The sequence below is a fragment of the Lagenorhynchus albirostris genome, chromosome 18 (assembly GCF_949774975.1).
Source record: "Lagenorhynchus albirostris chromosome 18, mLagAlb1.1, whole genome shotgun sequence".
Lineage (NCBI taxonomy): Eukaryota > Metazoa > Chordata > Mammalia > Artiodactyla > Delphinidae > Lagenorhynchus > Lagenorhynchus albirostris.
Window position 1 is genome coordinate 14034412 of NC_083112.1, and position 18741 is coordinate 14053152.

An 18741-nucleotide genomic window follows, 5' to 3' on the forward strand; every position below is an offset into this window, starting at 1 on the left:
GACATTAAAGGCACAAATGGTGAGGGCTCAGAAGTAAGTGAGCACAGGGCGAAAGCCTATATCATCAGAATATATGTATCATTATAAACAGATTGTTAGTAAAAATTTGAATTTTAAAGGTGATGCTAGTAAGAAAGAGCTCAGGAGGAAAAGAGGAAAGTGTTTTTGAAAACTGGAGGAAATGGGATAGTTATTATATAGTGGGAATAAATATAAGAATGACTGCAAATCATCAGACAATGGAATGTCTTTAAATTGCTTTTAAAAAAAGGTCACTTTAGAATTCTATATCCAACGAATGTTTCTTTGAAAAGTGAGAAAAAATAAAGACATTTCAAGCTAGTAAGAGGTGAAAATGCTCATTGCCATCAAATCTGTACTATAAGAAATGTTAAATGAAGATCTATAGTCTGAAAGAAAAGGATACCAGTTGGAAACTTGGATCTACACAAACGAATAGAAAGGGCCTGAAATGGCAAATCTGTGGCTAAACATAAAAGACATTTTTAAAAAATTCCTATTAAAAGATAAAGGACTGTTTAGAAATATAGATCAATGGAACAGGATAGAAAGCCCAGAGATAAACCCATGCACATATGGTCACCTTATTTTTGATAAATGAGGCAAGAATATACAATGGAGAAAAGACAGCCCCTTCAATAAGTGGTGCTGGAAAAACTGGACAGCTACATGTAAAAGAATGAAATTAGAACACTCCCTAACACCATATACAAAAATAAACTCAAAATGGATTAAAGACTTAAATGTAAGGCCAGACACTATAAAACTCTTAGAGGAAAACATAGGCAGAACACTCTATGACATAAATCACAGCAAGATCCTTTTTGACCCACCTCCTAGAGAAATGGAAATAAAAATAAACAAATGGGACCTAATGAAACTTGAAAGCTTTTGCACAGCAAAGGAAACCATAAACAAGACAAAAAGACAACCCTCAGAATGGGAGAAAATATTTACAAATGAAGCAAACGACAAAGGATTAACCTCCAAAACATACAAGCATATCATGCAGCTCAATATCAAAAATACAAACAACCCAATCCAAAGATGGGCAGAAGACCTAAATACACATTTCTCCAAAGAAGATATACAGATTGCCAACAAACACATGAAAGAATGCTCAACATCACTAATCATTAGAGAAATGAGAATCAAAACTACAATGAGGTATCACCTCACACCAGTCAGAATGGCCATCATCAAAAATCTACAAACAATAAACGCTGGAGAGGGTGTGGAGGAAAGGGAACCCTCTTGCACTGTTGGTGGGAATGTAAATTGATGTAGCCACTATGGAGAACAGTATGGAGGTTCCTTAAAAAACTAAAAATAGAACTCACATATGATCTAGCAATGCTACTTCTGGGCATATACCCTGAGAAAACCATAATTCAAAAAGAGTCATGTACCACAATGTTCATTGCAGCTCAATTTACAATAGCCAGGACATGGAAGCAACCTAAGTGTCCATGGAGAGATGAATGGATAAAGATGATGTGGCACATGTATACAATGGAATATTACTCAGCCATAAAAAGAAATGAAATTGAGTTATTTGTAATGAGGTGGATGGACCTCGAGTCTGTCATACAGAGTGAAGTAAGTCAGAAAGAGAAAAACAATAAAGATGCAGACCTAGTAGAGAATGGACTTCAGGACATGGGGAGGGGGAAGGGTAAGCTGGAACGAAGTGAGAGAGTGACATGGACATATGTACAGTACTAAATGTAAAATAGATAGCTAGTGGGAAGCAGCCGCGTAGCACAGGGAGATCAGCTCGGTGCTTTGTGACCACCTAGAGGGGTGGGTTAGGGAGGATGGGACGGAGATGCAAGAGGGAGGAGATATGGGGATATATGTATATGTATAGCTGATCCACTTTGTTATACAGCAGAAACTAACACACCATTGTAAAGCAATTATACTCCAATACAGATGTTAAAAATAAAAACAAATAAAAATAAAAGATACATGACTGTTAAAAGCAAAACTAGTCATGATATATTGATGTGCTTATATAACATGCAGAAGTAAGTATGACAGAAATATCACCAAGGATGATACAGGATAAATGAAAATATACTGTTGTAAGAACATGAGAAGTGATATAATATCATTTGAAAGTAGACTCTGATAACTTAAAAAGGAATATTGTAAATTCTAGTGTAACCAAGAATGAAACAAAACGGATAGGTAATAAACCAATAGAAGAAGGTAAAATGCTGTACAGATAGTTCCAAAAGAAGCCTGGAAAAGAGGGAAAAAGAACAAAGAAAAGGACAAATAGAAACTGGCATAACCATACACTTAAACCCAGTCATATTAAATATTACATTATATGTAAACGATTTAAATAGCCCAGTTAAAATTCAGTAAGCATCAGACTGGATAAAAAAGGTATACAAGAGATGAACTTTGTATATAAAGACAGGATAGTTTAAAGTGAAAGGATGAAAAAAGATATTCCATTACAAACAGTCATTATAAGAAAGCTGAAGTAGCTATGTTACTGTCAATCAAAGTATACTTCAGAGCAAGAAATATTACAAGGGATAAAGAGAGAAAGCTTATAATGATGAAAGGATCAATATATCAGAAAGAGCTAAAAATCAAAATGAATATAAGATTAATAGCAGTTTAGAAATACATCAAAGGAAAAATTGACAATAAAAAAAAATAAATCCACAATCAGAGTTGGAAATTTTAACACTTATCTCTCAGCAATTAATAGCACACACACACACACACAAAATCAGTAAAGTTGTAGGTTATCTGAATAATGCTCTCAACTTTGACCACATGGATAAGATGTTATGGAAAAACCCAAATGAACTTTTTGGCCAACCCGATAGAACACTATGTACAGCTGTTGGATACACATTCTTTCTAAGTGCACAAGGAACAGTCACTAAGTTAAACCACATGTTATGCCATAGATCAGTCAGTAAATTTTGAATGTTTGGACTTGTACAGAATATCTTTTTTCTGACCACATTAGAATTAAATTAGAAATCAAAAACCCCTATAATATCTGAAAAATCCCCAAATATTTAGAAATTAAATATTACATTTGTAAATAACATGTGTCACAGACAAAGATCACAGCAGGATTAGGAAAATATTGTGAAGTAAATGAAAATACAAGTCAAAATATGGGAAATGCATTTAAAGCAGTGCTTAGAAAGATATTTATAGCTGTAAATATGTAGGAAAGAAGAAAATCTAAAATCAATGGTCTATGATTTCACCTTAAAAAGGCACAGAGGAGCAAATTAACCCAAAGATTATGAAGAAAATAAGAAACAAATGGGAGTCAAGTAGAAAACAGACAAATTAATGAAAAAAAAAGCTAGGTATTAGAAAAGATCAATGAAATTTATAAACCTCTTAGCTGTACCAATCAAGAAAAAAGCAAAATTACCAATATCGGGAAAGAAAGTAGTTTTATGACTACAGTTACTACAGACATCAAAAGAATAAAGAAATACAAAAACTTTATACCATAAAATTTGACCTCTTAGGTCAGAAGTTGGCAGCCTTTTTCTGTGAAGGGCCAGATAGTAAATATCTTAGGCTTTTTGGGCCATGCGATCTGTCCCTACTACTCAGCTCTGCCGCCGGAGCGTGAAAGCAACCATACACAATGTGTAAATGAAGGGGTGTGGGTGTGATCAAACAAAAGCTTACTTAGAAATATTACTGACACATCCATGGATGTGGGTGAATCTCAAACATATGATGCTGAGCTCAAGAAGCCAGAAATAAAAGAATACAGACTGTATGGCTTCATTTACATGAAATCCCAGAAAAGGCAAAAGAAATCTATAGTGACAGGAAGCCCATCACTGTTTCGAGCCATAAGGGGTGGGGGTGACTAACTGTGAATACTAATAGGGCAACAATTTTTCACATTATGGAAAAACTCTATATCTTCTTTTGGGTGGTAGTTTCCTGGGTATATACATCTGTCAAAGCTCATCGAACTGTACACATATAGTGGGGTGTGTTTTGTTGTATGCAAATTAACCTCAATAGATTTTATTTTAAAATGAAACAGAAGATTGGAGAACAGACAGAACAGAAGATTGGAAAATGGAGAATGAAAACAACAACAAAAAAAGACTTTCATGTGGAGAACACTTTCTTGATAATCTCGACCTGCACATACACCTGGTGAGTGAGAGAAAGTGGTTGAGCGTAAAAAGAAAGTCAAGACAGTTTGGACAGCTGTTGTATAGCAGATGCTAGGAAACACAAAATGAATGAATTCCTTGCCAACTGAAATCAGGAAGCAAGAATATTGAATGTGTCAAGTGTTCTCATTTCCTTTACCTTCCTTAGCCATGATTTGTAGCCCGGAGAAAGCAGTGAATAAGCCTGACTAAGGATTAGGGACTAGAGAGCACATATGGCTGGTGAGAAATGTATAGTGTTAGGAAAAGCAATGCAGATATGGCTGAACAGTTTGAACAGAAAAGTTAGTGGGTGGGAAGGGGTAGAAGTGGTAAACCTTGGTTAGAGTGAAGAGTTGAGCATGTATGAAAGAGGAAAGGTGATGAGGAAGAACGATTTGGACTAAGAAAAATTACTTTCTATGATCAGTTGACATATTACACAACATGAATTTACCAAATTAGTATAGTAATGGCAGGCAGATAAGGCTGAAAATAGAAAGCACTTCTGTCAGGCACAGACTTAGAAAAAGCCCCTCTCCTTTCTGTAGGGCAGCGGTTCCCAACGTTTTTGGCACGAGGGACCAGTTTCGTGGAAGACAATTTTTTTTCCACGGATGTTGGGGGACGGTTTGAGGATGATTCAAGCACATTATGTTTATTGTGCACTTTATTTCTATTTTTTAAAAATTTATTTATTTATGTTTGGCTGCGTTGGGTCTTCGTTGCTGCACACGGGCTTTCTCTAGCTGTGGCGAGCGGGGGCTACCCTTCGTTGCGACGCACAGGCTTCTCATTGCGGTGGCTTCTCTTGTTGCGGAGCACGGGCTCTAGGCGCACGGGCTTCAGCAGTTCTGTCATGCGGGCTCAGTAGTTGTGGCTCGTGGGCTGTAGAGCACACGCTCAGTAGTTGTGGCACATGGACTTAGTTGCTCCGTGGCATGTGGGATCTTCCCGGACCGGGGCACAAACCCATGTCCCCTGCATCGGCAGGCGGATTCTTAACCGCTGTGCCACCAGGGAAGTCCTATTTCTATTATTATTACATTGTTGGGCTTCCCTGATGGCGCAGCGGTTGAGAGTCCGCCTGCCGATGCAGGGGACATGGGTTCGTGCCCCGGTCCGGGAAGATCCCACGTGCCGCGGAGCGGCTGGGCCCGTGAGCCATGGCCGCTGAGCCTGTGCGTCTGGAGCCTGTGCTCCGCAACGGGAGAGGCCAAAAAAGAGATGGGGCACAATTCCATTGTATTTCTTTCACCTTTGTATGCCAAAACCAGGAACTATGCCTGGCTGATAGTAAGTTCTTCTGTAGACAAGAGTTGACCCTTGATGGATATCGCTTATGTAGTTGTTTTTGTGTTTGTTTGTGTTATCCTTGGAAAAATGAACACTGTAAACATTAGGCTCACAAGAGTCTCACCCAGACAAATATCTATACCCTTTGGCAAAGGACGCTTGAAATAGAGCATCAGATTGAATAGGAAAGATTAGGAACTAGAAAAACTGGTGGCTGATCTAATCAAGTTTTGCCTTATTGGAACAAATTTAGATCAAAGACCAATCCTTGCCATTTAGCTCCATTTTCTAACATTTAATCTTTTGGGAAGATCTTCTTTGGAGGAATTGGTTCATTCAACAAATGTGTTGTTTCCCATATACCAGGGACTCAAAAGTGTTGAAGATATTCTCTCTCTCTCTTTAAGGATATCACAGGCTAATGGGTAATAGAGACATGCGAGGAAAGAGTTAAATGCAGTTAAATGCGTTTGTAGGAACATATCCAAGGCAGGTTATGGGCATAAATCGGAAATGTTTGACTCTGATTTCCTGAGTCTAGGGATATTTAGCAAAGAAGAAGCTTGAAAGTAGTCTAAAGAATGAGGAGGAGTTTTCCAGGTAGAAAAAGGAGAGAACGACATTCCAGAACCAGGAAAAAGAATCTGCAAAAATATATAGGTACAACATAGCATAACAAACTTAGGGAGGTATAAATAGCTTACTTAGTATGGCTGGAATGCAGGATTTTTGGAGAGGGTGGAGGATTGCACAGGAATCGTCAGGGGCCAGGTTATAGGGAACTCTGTATCTGCTGAGTGCTTGACTGGATCCTCTTAATCAAACGTTCTTCACGGCCCTGGGAGATACAGGGTACCACTGGGGTCACGTTCCCATTAGTATGAGTGGCTCCTACAGAGTGATTAATCTCCTTTCACCCACAGATTTTGGTTTGGCTCCTTCCTCTAAGAATTTCAAACTGGGCTGTGCCTTAGAATCCTCTAGTAGTAGCTTTTAAAAAATACATATTTCTCTTTCTCTTCCAGGCCATCCCTCAAATCAACTTACTGAACACAGTCCAATAGCAATCCCAATAGCAAACACATGTTTGGGGGCTACCAAAGTGGGGAAACATTGACAAGAGTGAAACAGAGGTATAATATCAAGGTAATATTTACTATTTGGGGAAGGTCATGTTGTCACTGTAGGGAGGATATTTGGGAAGGAAGATAAAGGGCACAAATGACCAATGGCAGGGATTCTCCAAATCATTGAAGTAGTTTAGGCCAGATATAAAGAGATCTGAACTAAGGCAGTCAGGTATAAGGGAAAGTAAAAATAAGAAATCTTATAACTTTAGAATCTGTGGCACTTGGATTCCGTGGACCTGGATGAGGAACGAGAGAGACAGTAAGGGGTTAAGAATGGCTCCAGACTTCCAGCTTGAGTTTTATGGAAAAGGAAATGGAAGATCCTTAACAGGTTTGGAGAAGAAGGCAATGAACTTAATTTGGGACATTGTTCCAACTTGAGATGCTTGTGGTATATTTAACACCAGACGCCCTACAGGCAGTTGGATATCCCAGGCTGGAGTTCCAGAGAGAGGTCTGGGCTGAGAAAAGGGATTGGGGGGATATCTTTGCTTAGGTAGAAGTGGAAGCAAATCCAGTAGGTGAAATCACTCAAGAGTGGAAAGAGTAACAGAAGACTGAGAACAAAAGTTTAAGAGCAACAAGTTTCAAGAGGAAAGTAAGAGAAGACTTAGCAAAGGACACTGAAAAAGATCAGACAGACAGATTGGAGGAAATCCAGGAAGGAATAACATGACCGAAGTTACAGCAGCCAGAAGAATAATTTCAAGAAGAGGATGTACTCAGCACTTAAACGTGTTTAAGACAGGTCAAATGAAATGACCATTTGGTTGAGCCAAGAGAAGGTTCTTGGCAACTTCGGTAACAACGATTTCAGTTAATCAATTAGGAAAAACTGGAGCCAATTTGCTGTGGGTTGAGAAATCCACTGGAGGAGAGGAAGGATAGATAAGGAAAGAGTGCTTAATTTTTTAAGAAGCTTGCTTAAGAAGAGAAGAGAAATAAAGTGGTAGCTAGCTAGAAAGGATACCGTGTTGAATGCCTGTCTGTGTCTGTTTAGGACTGGAGAGAACTGTAAATATTTGCTGAGAGGAAGATACAGTTTAAAATTTTCAATGAAAGGATAGTTGATACAGGAAGAGATGGGAGTCTACAGAATGGGGAGTGGGGCTTGCCCTAGTTTTCCTTATGCTTTAAGCTCCTTCCACTGATTTGGGAAACTAAGAGAAGAACGTAACATAGAGGAAAGGGAAATATTTTTTTCTTCCTGTCTCCCCACCTGTACCTTCCCACTGTATTCTCTACAACGACTTCATCCCACTTGCACTACCTTAAGACTTTGAAGAGAAATACATTTATGGGCACAGGGATTTTGTGGCATTTTATGCGGTGGTTTGATGAAAATATCATAAATAAAAATATGGTGATGCTTAGTATAAATTTCTCATTCAAACCACACTAAACTGCATTGACTTGACCTCAAAAACAGGGTAGAATTGAAGTTACTGTTAATTCAGTGAACTTAAAGTGCACCTTTATACTTTTTGCTGCATTACAGAAATTGGCAGTCATCGTTCCCAAACACACTTTTTCCTGTTATCCTAGAGAGTATTAATTGAGGTACTTCCGAAGGGGGTAAAGTCTGTCTCTGTACTATTTCAGGCTGAAAGGGTTAATACTTGGTCCAATTCTCCATCTTTCTCTCATTTTTCAAGTTAAAGAGACAGATTACTATGGAGAAAATGTGCTCTCACTGTGCAGTTTCCTCTCTGTGTCTGCAGAGCCTGATGAAGGCACTGTGCATTTAGGGTTTCATAAGAAAAATAAACCCCCTTCCTTAGTGTAAAATTATCCAGAGACACCTCTGTGGGTATCATTCTGGAAGTTGTAATGGCAGTCATACAAAGCATGGAAAACAGAAATAGCGCGTAAAAATAGAAACGATGCATCACAGGAGATCAATATTTTAACCTCAAAGGAAGTAACAGAAAAAGAGACAGTACTTGAACCCAACAGACCTAGACTGAGATTGCAACTGTGATGTCTACTAACTGTGTCCCTTATCTCTGTAAAACCCCCTGTAAAATGTGGTAGGCCCCTTCATTTGGATAGGAATTTCTGCAGAAACTATTTCGGTTGGCTTTTTTTAAAATTTTTGGTTGCGTTGGGTCTTTGTTGCAGTGTGCGGGCTTCTCATTGTGGTGGCTTCTCTTGTTGCAGAGCACGGGCTCTAGGTGCGTGGGCTTCAGTAGTTGCGGCACACGGGCTCAGTAGTTGTGGCACACGGGCTTAGTTGCTCCACGGCATGTGGGATCTTCCCAGACCAGGGCTTGAACCCGTGTCCCCTGCGTTGGCAGGCAGATTCTTAACCCCTGTGCCACCAGGGAATTCTCACTATGTCGTTTTATAGTTTTATAGCTACAGCTCCTGTGCTCTCATCAGAACTCCAGAATGAAAGAAAAATCTATTTTCCCCAGTTTCTCCCAAACTGCCGAAATTAAGTTGTCTGTTATTTGTACCCTAGAAATGAGTACAGAGATAGACTTGGAAAAAAGTAACTTGTAACTGACCATAAGAGTATGAAGAGGCTTAGGAGTGGAAAAGGGGGAGGAATACCGCCTGTCTAGTTATTCATGAGCACTGTGCTTGGGTGAGTTTTCTTTCCTCTGAGCTTCTGTGGTTGAATACTTGTCTTTCTTTTTCTGCAGCCCTGTTGGCTAAAGAGGTGTACAGATCCCACAAGCACGAGCCTCTATAGACTAGAAGGTAAGCTTATACCGAAAAAATGGAATATTCAGCTTTGAAGAGCAAAATATCAAATAAAGTAAAACAAAAAAGAAGCAGCCAGTGAAGAAAAGCCAAAGCCCAGAGAGGCTAAATAGGGGTTTCCTAATATCCTTGCAACCTCCAACATGTGTTCCATTATTCTTTCTGTAACATCTGTTACACTATATTCATGTTCTCTTTTCATTCCTAATCTTGCTTATTCGCAATTTCCTTCTTAAAAAAACCAGTATGGCTAGAGCTATATTTTTCTCTCTAAAGAACCAATTCATTCTTTCTATAATACCTTGGTTTTCCTATTTTGGCCCTTATTCTTTTCTATTCTCTTTAGGTTTATTTTGTTCTTTTTCTAACTTCTGAAGTGCACGCTTAGCTCATTCTTTTAAAATTCTTCTTTTATTGCATAATGCCATGAACTTCCATCCAAATTTTCATAGGTAGTATCTATAATTCATTTCCAAATACCTTATTTCCATAATGATTTTTCTTTGAAGTCTGTTTTTAAGCTTACAGTTATGAGGAACTTTATTTATCTTTGTGTTTCTGATTTCTAATTTAATTGTACAATGGGTAGTGAAAGTAATATGTTTGATACAGACTATCTGGTATATTTAGACATGATTTTTAACTTCGTATATGGTCAATTTCGTTAAGCTCCATTTATGCTTCTAAAGAATGAGAATTCTCTAACTGTTGTCATTAGATAAAGCTTGCTAATTGTATTATTTGAATTTTCTTCAAAAATTTTTCATCTCCTTGAGCTATTAATTAGTGGGAGAAATATGGATTCTCTCATTTTCTTTGGATTTTTATCAAATTTTGCTTTATATTTTCTTATATTCTTTCTGGAATGTAAGAGAAAAAACCCTCAGGGGTATTAAAGAACATACAACCTGGAGTAATAGATTTCCACTGATTGAATGTATCATTAGTTGGATTTGATTAACTTGAATATTCCCCCCACTTTCACTTTTCCAGGCTTTTTAGCCTGAGGCTCGTGTAATGCCTCGTTACTTTTATGGTTCCATTACAGTCACCGTGCCCAGGGCAGAGCTTTGTTGAAAGAGATAGGAGCTGCTTCCAGGAGATTTCAAGCCACCTGGAACTTGCTGGTGCCTGCTTGTCTGATGGCTTCCTTTGGAGGTTTGCATTTCCATTAGTAGGGGTTTGTCACTTGCTGGTGACTCCAGCAACTGGGAAGGAGTGAATGGGCGCTGTGTCTGCACACCTTCTTACACAATCTGGCATAGTCGAAGAAGGAGAAAAAGAGGCCCAGCCAGTCCACCATATGAGTCGAATTTAATAAATTCTCCTAGTCATGATTTAATGGCCTTCTTTTCCCATTTCATCTTCCTTGTTTCGTTTTTTTCTCTTGATCCCCTTTATAACCACAAGGAGGACATTGGGTCACTGGTGTCTGTTTTTTTCTTTTTTAACAGTAAATTTTTTGGAGATAATTTTAGCTTTAAAGAATTGCAAAAACAATGTAGAGTTCTTACACACCCTTCACCTTTACGTGAACATCTTCCATAACCAAATACAATTTTGTCCTATGTGAACATCTTCCATGAACACAGTACATTTATCAAAAGAGAGAAATTAAGCTTGTTACAGTTCTATTAACTGAAATTAATAAAATAAATAAGATAAACACAGATTTCACCAGGTTTTCAATTAATGTCTTTTTTCTGTTCTAGGATCCGATGCAGGATCTCACATTACATTTTTAAAAATATATATTTATTTATTTATTTTTGGCCGCATTGGGTCTTCGTTGCTGCGCGCGGGCTTTCTCTAGTTACAGTGAGTGGGGGCTACTCTTCATTGTGGTGCGCAGGCTTCTTACTGCAGTGGCTTCTCTTGTTGCGGAGCACAGGCTCTAGGCGCGCAGGCTTCAGTAGTTGTGGCACACGGACTTAGTTGCTCCGCGGCATGTGGGATCTTCCCGGACCAGGGCTTGAACCCTTATCCCCTGCATTGGCAGGCAGATTCTCAACCACTGAGCCACCAGGGAAGCCCCTCACATTACATTTAGTGGTTGCATCTCCTCCATCTCCTTCGATCTGGGACGGTGCCTCTTTCTTCCCTTGTCTCTCAAGACCTTGGTACTTTCTATGCTCAGTTATTTTGTGGAATATCCCTCACTTTGGGTTTGGTCCATGTTTTCTCATGATTATGCTGAAGTCCTGCATCGTTGGGAAGGACACGACAGAAGCGATGTGCCTTCCTCAGTGCACCCTATCAGGGGGTACCTGACATCAGTATAGAGGTATCACCATGTTAACCATGATCACTTGGCTAAGGTAATGTCTGCCAGGAAGCTCCTCTGTAAATTTATTATTTTCCCTTTGTAAATTACTACATATTGTAGGGGAGACACTTTGAGACTATGCAAATACCCTATTAGGACTTGAAATTTTTGCGCCAGGTTACCCAAGGTCTAGTCCTCTGTGGGCATAAAATAGAAGCCCATAGGCTACTGAAACTTCCTCCTTCCTTCAAACAGGAGTCTTTCACCAGGTCAGCTTACAAGCTTACCTTGCAGGTTTGCAATTTCCTTTTCATTTTGGCCCCAGAGGAATTGCTTCTTACTGCCTAACAAGCTCAGTTAATACACTTGAAAGAATACTTGTATTTTATCCAACATTTCTCTGTGTTTTGTAATGAAAGACTTTTTTTTTTCAGATGATGTCAACATGCTGCTGAAATTGATCATTGCTCCACCCACACACATGCATTGACACCGATATTCTCAAGTCCATCATGATGATGGCTGTATTTTCTGAGTCCAAAATCAAGATTCCTCTTCTGAAAAAAGGACTTTTCTTGATTTGTGAAATTTTTTATGTGAAAAGACTTACAATTGTGTAAACATTAAATTATCTTATACATTTAGTCAATCTTTCGGTCTTTTTTTGAAAAAAGAAGATCACCTAAAATGTAGACAATCACAGAAAATACTGGACATATGTTCTCTGCACCTATAGCTCACTAATCATGTCGCTCAACTTCTCTGTTTCTGTTCTGGGCACGTGATCTCCTACAACACAGCTGCATCTATGGAACACTGAGCTCCGTTGTTCTTCTGTTTGGTGAAGATGATGATATGAGCAAATGACTATTGTTTCTAAATAGCAGATAAATATACAGTATACTTAACAAAATAGTTCTTCTTAACAATTCTTAAAAATTGTTTTGATCATCTCTCATTGCTATTTTACTACGTCGTTCATGTCTGACTTCTATACTGATACCACTGATACCCTTCCAGCCTGCTTCTTTCTATGTAGCTTTTTTTTTTTTTGACTCGTACCATCTGTCATTATAACTCATCTTCCATGCTGAGTGGATTTTCACGTGGTGATTACTGGTTTCCTAGCCACTTGGACCTCACAGTTCTCCATGAAAGAGGAGGACCTCAGTCTGGCTGTATTCAGATACCTAACTCACCTGAATTTCCTGCTGAGATGAAAACCTGAAATGGAAAGTCCATCCAGTGTTTTCTGTTTAGGCTGGGGTGGAGGTTGGCTGTGTGTGTGTGTGTGTGTGTGTGTGTACATGCAAGTGTGCTCATTTGGAGAGTGAAGCTAAGTCTCATTGCTCAATAAAGCAAGGAACAGATGGCACTGTCAGTTCCAGGCACAGCACAATCACACACCATATGAGCATTCCAAAACAGTGCTGCGTATGCAAACCCAAGCTGCCAGCAATCCCTCTGATACTTAAATCCCCAGAGCTCCAAGAGAGCATATTGCACTGCATTCCTGTGAACAGTAAAAATTGCTTGACTTTCTGCCTTCCCTCTACATTCTTTCCCACACCCTGCTCCCTGGGGCTAGTTGGAGATGAGCTTCAAACTAAAATTTTCTGAAATCGAGTCTCTAGTCATTTGTTCTCTAAGGCAAAGAGACACTGACACATGGTGATGCTAGAAATAAATGAGTGGGATTCATCATAATAAATGTGAAAATTATTTATTCACTGAACAAATATATGAAAATCTCCCTTTATGAGCAAAAGCCTATGTGGAACAGACAATAATATATATTTTAAAAAAGTACAATCCCTGCCCTCAAGCCTGTAATAAATCAGAGGTGATAAGATACACAATGTAATCAAAATATGAGCTGGAGTATAAACAGCATAAAGTGAAAAAGAGTTTAAATGAATGACATCATTGCTAATTGAGAAGATAAACCTTATGGAAGCAGTGGCATTTGAAATGGACTGTGAGAAAGTCAGTGTTTAGTTATAAGACAAGGGGGTTGTAGTTTACTAATGAATTAATAAAAATTATATACGTCGTAGTAGAATAATTTCTATTTTTATCCCTAGTCATTTAGCCCACGGAAAATTAAAATGAGAAAAAAGTATTACATTAACTAGTCTGGGGATTTGAGTGTGTTTGAGTGAGTTTCTTCTCAATGAAGAAATTCCTTTGCAACATTTTCTCCTCTGCTTGAAAACTTTCAGTCCAACTGGAACTCATACATTGCTGCTTGAGTGTAAACTGGTATTACCATTTGGGAAAAGTAAAACTAAATACAGGCATATCTTATGATCCAATAAGTCCACTCCTATATTTAGTCACCAGAAGGCACCGTCTAGAATATTAACAGTATCATTATGTAGCCCCAAACTGGAAGCTACCCAAATGCCCATTGACTTTAAAAAATAGATACTATATCATGGAATATTCACTTAATGGAATACCATACAGAGATAAATGAATGATATATACATATCTACACACATATGGATGAATCTCTTAGACATAAAGTTGAGCATAGAGGACAAGAGAGTAGATAATGTATGATTGTGATATATAAAATACATAAACTGGCTAAAGTAATCTGAGCTGTTAGAAGTCAGAGTAATTGTTACCTCGAGGGTTAGTTAGTGGATGGGACCACAAGGAGGGTTTTCTGAGGTGTTGGTAAATGTACAATTTCTTTTTCTAGGTTCTGGTTAAGTGAGTATGTTCAGTTTATAAAAAATTACCAAATTTTATTTTGATAATATGTACACTTTTCTGTAATATATTTTGATTAAAAGTCTTAAAATATTTTCTCAAATTAAGATAGCCTAGATTTCTCAAATATGAAGCTTAGAATAATCAACTTAATTGACCTTGCTTTTGATCTTTAAACCTAGTTCTTTGTCTTATTATTATTATAAAAATACGATTTGATCTCTAAATCTCTAATGACTCTTTTGTACAGATAATATGCATTTTTCTTCAACATGAAAGTTTGAACTAAGTCAGGATTGATGTTCTTTAGGTTCTTCTTCTCCTTAAATATTGTTCTACACAGTTCTGTCCTTATATCGCTTCTCTTCGCATTCTCTCCCATCTCTACATGCTCTCTCATTCACCCCATGGATTCAGTTTCCACCACTGATGAGTAAGACTCAGTTTCCCTCCTTAGCTCTGGAGACCTTAATGGCATCTTCACCTGGATGTCTCACAGGCCCTTTAAATGTCACATGTGCCAAATGGAGCTTGGTATCTCCCCAGCCAAGGCTCCTTGCCCCCTGTACTCCCTGTCCTGGTGAAAGACCCCACTGTCCAATTCACAGTCTGACCATCATCCTAGACTCTACTCTCTTCCTTCTTCCTCACTCCCACATCTAATTAGTCCACAGGTTCTGTCACTTCTACTCCCTAAAGGGCTCCTCAATCTTTATTCTATTTTAGTCCCAAGTCCACTCAAAAAAGCTTGTGGAGATAATAAGTCTATTCTACTAGTTGCTCAGAACAAAAATCCTTGGGTTGGTTGTCCTTGACTCATCTCATACACATCCAACTGGAAAACTCTATCTTCAGAATATATCCAGAAACTGGCCACTTGTTATCACCTCTCACCCACCCTTACCACCTTGATTCAGCACAAGCCGCTCTCATACCTGTATCTCGTGCTCCACTCACACTGTCCCATGAGCTGTGCCCCAGTACACCACACCACCGTGAACGCACACTCTCTTCTCATGCTAGGGATGCCCAGCCCTCACTCAACAATCTGGAAATTCTTTCTCATCATCTAAGATGCACATATACCACTGTCTCTCTAAGAAATCTTCCCTGGACTCTCAGGCTGAGCTCACACTCTACGTTTTTTTTTATTTATTTATTTGCGGTACGAGGGCCTCTCACTGTTGTGGCCTCTCCCGTTGCGGAGCACGGGCTCCGGACGCGCAGGCCCAGCGGCTATGGCTCACGGGCGCAGCCGCTCCGCGGCATGTGGCATCTTCGCGGACCGGGGCACGAACCCGTGTCCCCTGCATCGGCAGGCGGACTCTCAACCACTGCGCCACCAGGGAAGCCCTCTACGTTTTTATTTATCTTTATATTCTGACTGCTGAGGACATTGCCTGGCATGTAGTTTGTTCTCGATAAATTCAGAGACGCTAATGATGAACTAACCTACCACACTGTAATAGAGCCCTGCCATATTGTCTCTTGCAGACGTTTATCATAATAATTATCACATCCCATTGCAAGTTTTGATTTTCATGTCTAACTTCCTCACCAGGTTATGAGCTATTCAAGGTCAGGAAACGTGTGTCTTAATCATCTTCGCATTCTCTGTATGCTCCTAGTAGTGTTCAAGAATAATTGCTAAGGGCTTTGATGCTATTAGGAGATGAGGCCTTTGGGAGTTAATCAGGTTTAGATGAGGTCATGGGGTGGGGGGCGGTCATGATGGGATTACTGTCCTTATACAAAGAGACACCAGATTCTCTCTCTCTTTTCTATGCGAGAATACAGCTAGAATCAGCTGTCTGAATACCAGGAAGAGTGATCTCATCAGAACTTGATCATCCTGGGACCCTGATCTTGGACTTCCCAGCCTCTAGAAACATGAGAAAATAAATTTCTATTGTCGGAGTCAACCAGTGTATGGTATTTTGTTACGGCAGCCTGAGCAGATGAATACACATTCCATCTAAATTAGCTACTTCTGGCTATTGTTGACGACAGTGACCGAGAACCTCCCTGAAAATACACGTAACACTTTCTCTACAAATTACTGCCTTGTCTTGACTGTACGTTTCAACTGGTTAGTATATGGCACGAATAAGGCCAAGATCAATCAGCCTGTCATAGTACAAAGTCACAAATTACATTCTTAGCCACAACCTAAGGAAAAGTGAAACTGAATAACCCCACTGCTAAGAAATCAATCCAAAGCCCATTTCCTCCTAAGCAGGTGTTTATACATGCCATGTTTATAAACTAAGAACAGAATATTGTTACGATATACTTTCAGTTACTCTCCTGTAATTGACTATTACCACTGGTCACTAATTGTTTTGCTTGACTCACAGGATAATGAATAGCTCTTCATTTATGTCACCACGGTTACTTAATTTTTATATTGAATTAGATTTTCAAGAATCTGTTTACTTTGTGTGTTTCTAGAAGGAATATTTCCTTCCTCCACTTTTCAATTTCTGTCCAGAGAGAACTCACCTGCATCAGTTGATCCCCATGGAAGAGCAACAGGTGTATTTAGAGCTTTGGGTTAATATCATTAAGTCCAGCATACGTCCATGGCAGAGACACCGGGCAGCTGCATTCACAGCGCCAGTTTTCTTGGCTGTTGCCAATGGAGAGGTTGCAGTAAACGGTAAATGTGAAACCAGAAAGGCCCAAGTCAAGTGGTAACCCCCTAATTGATTGTCTGATTCTTTTAATTTGGAGACTCAATTTAATATTCAGAAAGGAGAAGACTGAAGACTGACTTAGACCAGGGAGGGAATGATCGTCTAACACTTCCCCATTGAGTTGCTTAAAGGGAAGTGCACACCAATTCTGTGTGTCTTGCCTTCTTAGTTTCGGCACTAGTTTATTCCTAAATAAAGAATAAGGAAGAGAACAGTATGTTAATGGTCGTGGCCCATGCTGTCAAAACATAGCTGTGGCGTGGTTATAGGATGGTGAGTGTTCTTCCTAAAAACAAAAGCAGGGACTTCCCTGGTGGTCCAGTGGTTAAGACTATGCTTCTGTTGCAGGGTGGGAGTGCAGGTTTTTTTTTTTTTTTTTTTTTTTGTGGTACGCGGGCCTCTCACTGTTTTGGCCTCTCCCGTATGCGGAGCACAGGCTCCAGATGCGCAGGCTCCGCGGCATGTGGGATCTTCCCAGACCGGGGCACGAACCCGCGTCCCCTGCATCGGCAGGCGGACTCTCAACCCCTGCGCCACCAGGGAAGCCCGGGAGTGCAGGTTTGATCCCTGATCAGGGAACTCCTGCGGCCAATAAACCAAAAAAGCAAACAACAACGAACTCAAAATAGAAAAGGTTAATTCCACTGATTTCAGAGTTATGCCATCTGACACTATTACAATGAAACAGAGCAAAACTCACGCCAGGGTGCAGGCTCACAAAACAGTGTTCTACCTTTAAGCTCTCACTGCTTCACGCCTCCCCTATGTGCTTCCTCTACTGCTTTCCTGGATCTTCTCAGCTCTTGCCTTTAGAAGCTATTTTTTATTTGGGGGATGGGAAGTATTAGTCTGGGGTTAGTTGGTGAGGCACCAGCTGTCTCATTGCCAGAGTGATAAAATATTTACTGCATCAAACTGACAATGTCGCAAGTTTTCTCTAAGCAAGTTCCCTTCAGGCTCCTCAGCAAGAAAGAAAACCACCAAGTTCAATGTGCCACCCCAGCAGTAGTACATCATGAATGTGACCCATGAAAATAGTAACTGGGGCATTTCGCCCCAGCTATTCTGGGAAGGAAACAGCCTCTCTGTTGGAAAGTCTGAAAGAAATGGATGGTTTGGTTGTGCTTTGGCAAGTACTTGCTAGGAGGCCAAGCACACTGGCAAGAGAGAGCCAATAGAATCCAAAACTCGTGGGCTTAAATTTGCAGCACAAATGCAGGCAGACGATGGTTCTCTTTGGCTCTCATATCCTGCCACTTCTTCTTTCAGGCAAATCATCTCACCAACTTTGCTGTTCCAGCACTGTAGGACCAACCAAGCAAGGAGGCAAAGCTGACTGCTGCTGAAGCTCGACTCTCAGCCGACCTCTGCAAACCCTCTCCTTCCCACTTTGCACTGCATGCGAGCCTTACGACATTAATCTAAAAACCCATCAACAAAAGAGACTATATCCAGTCTTCAGGATCCTCAATGCAGACAGTGGTCTTTATCTTGACCCGAAGTTAGCATCCGTTAAGAGTTAAGATTTATTTTGAATTTTGTGATACGTAGCATGATTTCCAGCTAAAACCCACTGATGATCAAAATATTGTGCTCAATTAAAAAGAAGAATGTGCATAAGTCCAAAATTCAAACAAAATTTTATTTTGTTGATGAAAGAAAATGGCTGTAAATTTCCTTGAAGAGAGTGGTCAGGACAGGCCCACAGTGCTGACTGATGACTCTGTTAG